The sequence below is a fragment of the Tachyglossus aculeatus genome, chromosome 1 (assembly GCF_015852505.1).
Source record: "Tachyglossus aculeatus isolate mTacAcu1 chromosome 1, mTacAcu1.pri, whole genome shotgun sequence".
Classification (NCBI taxonomy): Eukaryota; Metazoa; Chordata; class Mammalia; order Monotremata; family Tachyglossidae; genus Tachyglossus; species Tachyglossus aculeatus.
In genome coordinates, this window is record NC_052066.1 from 123,948,049 (window position 1) to 123,954,078 (window position 6,030).

Below are 6,030 nucleotides of genomic sequence, written 5' to 3' on the forward strand. Positions count from 1 at the left end.
GCGGTCAGGGCGCGCACTTTGACCCGGAAACAGTTCCGGGCGGCGCGCGCACGCGCGCCTCGCTCCCGGCCGCCCCCTGCCGACGGAAGCCGTTCACTCCTTCGTTCAACCGGATTTATCGTCATCATCATCAGTGTTGTTATTATTATTATTATTATTATTATTATTATTATTATTATTATTATTATTGTTATTATTATTATTACTAATGTCATCGTTATCATTATTATCGTTATTTGTTATTAGTATCATTATTGTTATTATTATTGTCATTCTGTGTTGTTATTAGTATCACTCCTATTATCATTATTATTATTGCTAATATTATCATTATCATTGTTGGTATAATCGTTAACATCGTTGTCATTATTATCATTATTGTTATTATTATTATCATTATTGCTATTAGTAGTATCGTTCTTATTGTTATGGTTATATCATCGTTATCATTATTATCGTTATTTGTTAGTATCATTACTGTTATTATTTTTGTCATTCTGTGTTATTAGTATCACTACTATTATCATTATTATTACTATTGCTAATATTATCGTTATCATTGTTGTTATCATTATTAACATTATTGTTATTATTATCATTATTGTTAATATTGTTATCATTATTGTTAGTATCGTTGTTATTGTTATTATTATTGATATTATCATCATTATTGTTATCATTATTATCATTGTTGTTATCACTAGTATCATTATTGTTATTATTATCATTATTTGTTATTGTTGTTATTATTACTATTACTAATATCATCATTGTCATTATTGTTATCATTATTGTCATTATTGTTATTATCATTATTTGTTATTAGTAGTAGCATTGTTGTTATTATTATTATCATTACTTACATTATCATTATCATTATTATTATCATTATTGTTATTATTAGTTTCATTATTATTATTATTATTATCATTATTGTTATTATTATTATTATCATCATTGTTATTATTAGTATCGTTCTTATTGTTATTGTTATTATTGCTGATATTATCGTTATTGTTATCATTATTATCATTATTGTTATCACTAGTATCATTATTGTTATTATTAGCTTCATTATTTGTTATTAGTAGTAGCATTATTGTTATTATTATTATCATTACTTACATTATCATTATCACTATTATTATCATTATTGTTATTATTAGTTTCATTATTATTATTATTATCATTATTTGTTGTTATTGTTATTATTACTATTACTAATATCATCATAATCATTATTGTTATCATTATCACTATTGTTATTATCAGTATCATTATTATCGGTATTATCATTATTTGTTATTATTAGTATCATTATTGTTATTAGTATTATCATTGCTTCCAATATTATCATTATTATTATTGTCATCATTATTATCATTGTTATTATTATGAGTATCGTTATTGTTATTATTATTATCATTATTTGTTATTATTAGTATCATTATTGTTAGTATTATTATTACTACTGATATTATCATCATCGTTATCATCATTATTGTTATCATTTGCATCATTATTGTTATTATTATTATCATTATTTCTTATTATTAGTATCATTATCGCTATGATTATTATTATTGCTAATATTATCATTATCATTATTGCTATTATTAGTATCATTATGGTTATTAGTATTATCATTATTTGTTATTATTAGCATCATTATTGTTATTATTATTACTGCTGATATTATCATTATTGTTATTATTACCATTATTTGTTATTATTAGTATCATTATTGTTATTATTATTATCATTATTATTGCTAATATTATCATTATCATTATTGTTATTATTAGTATCATCATATTAGTATCATTATTAGTATCAGTGCTTTGCACATAGTAAGCGCTTAACAAATGCCATTATGGTGATCATTATTGTTATTATTATTATCATTATTTGTTATTATTAGTATTATTATTATCATTATTTGTTATTAGTAGTGTCATTATTGTTATTATTATCGTTGTTGTTGCTAATGATAACGACAATAATAATAATGGCATTTGTTAAGCACTTACTATGTGCAAAGCACTGCTTTTAGTGCTGGGGGGATACAAGGTGATCAGGTTGTGCCACGTGGGGCTCACAAGTCTTAATCCCCACTTTACAGGTGAGGTCACTGAGGCTCAGAGAATAATAATAATGTTGGTATTTGCTAATTATAATGATAAGACATCATATAACATATAATTCTATAACATAATATATTATACATTATATCATATACATGATATATTGAATTAATAATAATGATGTTGGCATTTGTTAATAATAACATATTATTTAATAAAAATGTATATGATCATACAACATACTATATTATGATATATGTTATAGCATAGGTAATATATATCTTATTAATAATATACTATATATTGATATATTATTAATGATATGAGAATAATAATAATAATAATGTTGTTGGTATTTCTTAAGCATTTACTATGTGCAAAGCACTGTTTTTAGCGCTGGGGGGATATAAGGTGATCAGGTTGTCCCATGTGGGGCTCACAGTCTTAATCCCCACTTTACAGGTGAGGTCACTGAGGCTCAGAGAATAATAATAAATAATAATAATAATAATAATAATAATAATAATAATGACGATGTTGGTATTTGTTAAGCACTTACCATGTGCAAAGCACTGTTTTTAGCACTGGGGGTATAAAAGGTGATCAGGTTGTCCCATGTGGGGCTCACAGTCTTAATCCCCACTTTACAGGTGAGGTCACTGAGGCTCAGAGAATAATAATAATAATAATAATAATAATAATAATAATAATAATAATAACAATAATAATAATAATAATAATGACGATGTTGGTATTTGTTAAGCACTTACCATGTGCAAAGCACTGTTTTTAGCACTGGGGGTATAAAAGGTGATCAGGTTGTCCCATGTGGGGCTCACAGTCTTAATCCCCACTTTACAGGTGAGGTCACTGAGGCTCAGAGAATAATAATAATAATAATAATAATAATAATAATAATAATAATAATAATAATAATAATGACGATGTTGGTATTTGTTAAGCACTTACCGTGTGCAAAGCACTGTTTTTAGCACTGGGGGTATAAAAGGTGATCAGGTTGTCCCCTGTGGGGCTCACAGTCTTAATCCCCACTTTGCAGATGAGGTCACTGAGGCTCAGAGAAGTGAAGTGACTTGCCCAAGGTCACACAGCAGACATGTGGCGGAGCCGGGATTAGAACCCATGACCTCTGACTCCCAAGCCCGCACTCTTTCCCCTGAGCCACGCTGCTTCTCTAATAATCATGATAGCATTTATTAAGCGCTTACTATGTGCAAAGCACTGTCCTAGCGCTGGGGTAGATACAAGGTAATCAGGTTGTCCCACGGGAGTGGGGGGGGGGCTCACAGTCTTCATCCCCATTTTACAGATGAGGGAACTGAGGCTCAGAGAAGTAAAGTGACTTGCCCAAGGTCACACAGCAGACATGTGGCAGAGGCGGGATTAGAACCCATGACCTCTGACTCCCAAGCCCGCGCTCTTTCCACTGAGCCACGCTGCTTCTCTAATAATCATGATAGCATTTATTAAGCGCTTACTATGCGCAAAGCACTGTTCTAAGCGCTGGGGAGATTACAAGGTAATCAGGTTGTCCCATGGGGGGGCTCACAGTCTTAATTCCCATTTTACAGATGAGGGAACTGAGGCCCAGAGAAGTTAAAGTGACTTGCCCAAAGTCACACAGCTGACAGTTGGCGGAGGTGGGATTTGAACCCATGACCTCTGACTCCAAAGTCCGTGCTCTTTCCAATGAGCCACGCTGCTTCTCATTTCCTGAGCGCTTACTGTGTGCAGAGCACTGGACTAGGCGCTTGGGAGGTACAAGTTGGTAACATATGAAGCAGCGTGGCTCAGTGGAAAGAGCACGGGCTTTGGAGTCAGAGGTCATTTATTCTATTTATTTTATTTTGTTAATATGTTTGGTTTTGTTGTCTGTCTCCCCCTTCTCGACTGTGAGCCCGCTGTTGGGTAGGGACCGTCTCTATATGTTGCCAACTTGTACTTCCCAAGCGCTTAGTACAGTGCTCTGCACACAGTAAGCGCTCAATAAATACGATTGAATGAATGAATGAACGAATGAATGAATGAATCCCGGCTCCGCCACATGCCTGCTGTGTGACCTTGGGCAAGTCACTTAACTTTTCGGGGCCTCAGTTACCTCATCTGTAAAATGAGGATGAAGACTGTGAGCCCCACAGTGGGACAACCTGATTACCTTGTATCCCCCTCAGCGCTTAGAACAGGGCTTTTTCTGCCCCTGCTCTCTCTCCCTCCCTCCAGGCTCGTATCTCCTCCTGCCTTCAGGACATCTCCATCTGGATGTCTGCCCGCCACCTAAAACTCAACATGTCGAAGACTGAACTCCTTGTCTTCCCTCCCGAACCCTGCCCTCTCCCTGACTTTCCCATCTCTGTTGACGGCACTACCATCCTTCGCGTCTCACAAGCCCGCAACCTTGGTGTCATCCTCGACCCCGCTCTCTCGTTCACCCCTCACGTCCAAACCATCACCAAAACCTGCCGGTCTCAGCTCCGCAACATTGCCAAGATCCGCCCTTTCCTCTCCATCCAAACCGCTACCCTGCTCATTCAAGCTCTCACCCTATCCCGTCTGGACTACTGCACCAGCCTCCTCTCTGATGTCCCATCCTCGTGTCTCTCCCCACTTCAGTCCATACTTCACGCCGCTGCCCGGACTGTCTTCGTCCAGAAACGCTCTGGGCATATCACTCCCCTCCTCAAAAATCTCCAGTGGCTACCAATCAATCAGCGCGTCAGGCAGAAACTCCTCCCCCTGGGCTTCAAGGCTGTCCATCACCTGGCCCCCTCCTACCTCCCCTCCCTTCTCTCCTTCTCCAGCCCAGCCCGCACCCTCCGCTCCTCCACCGCTAATCTCCTCCCCGTACCTCGCTCTCGCCCGTCCCGCCATCGACCCCCGGCCCACGTCATCCCCCGGGCCTGGAATGCCCTCCCTCCCAACATCCGCCAAGCGAGCTCTCTTCCTTCCTTCAAGGCCCTACTGAGAGCTCACCTCCTCCAGGAGGCCTTCCCAGACTGAGCCCCCTCCTTTCTCTCCCCCTCCTCCCCCACCCCATCCCCCCGCCTTACCTCCTTCCCCTCCCCACAGCACCTGTATATATGTATATATGTTTGTACATATTTATTACTCTATTTATTTATTTATTTATTTATTTTACTTGTACATATCTATTCTATTTATTTTATTTTGTTAGTATGTTTGGTTTTGTTCTCTGTCTCCCCCTTTTAGACTGTGAGCCCAATGTTGGGTAGGGACTGTCTCTATATGTTGCCAATTTGTACTTCCCAAGCGCTTAGTACAGTGCTCTGCACATAGTAAGTGCTCAATAAATGTGATTGATTGATTGATTCCTCTCCCCCTCATCCCCCTCTCCATCCCCTCATCTTACCTCCTTCCCTTCCCCACAGCACCTGTATATATGTGTATATGTTTGTACATATTTATTACTCTATTTATTTATTTATCTTGTACATATCTATTCTATTTATTTTATTTTGTTAGTATGTTTGGTTTTGTTCTCTGTCTCCCCCTTCTAGACTGTGAGCCCACTGTTGGGTAGGGACCGTCTATGTCTATGTGTTGCCAACTTGTACTTCCCAAGCACTTAGTACAGTGCTCTGCACACAGTAAGCGCTCAATAAATACGATTGATTGATTGATCGATTGCTTTGCAGATAGTAAGCACTTAACACATGCCATCATTATTATTATTGTTATTATTATATGAAGCAACATATGTGGCAACAACAGACCTGAAGGCCCTGGCTCTGCCTCAGCTTCTCTGGACGGGACAAGAATACTCTCCCCCACTTCAAAGCCTTATTCATTCATTCATTCATTCATTCATTCATTCATTCATTCATTCATTCATTCATTCATCAATCGTATTTATTGAGTGCTTACTGTGTGCAGAGCACTGTACTAAGCGCTTGGGAAGTACAAGTTG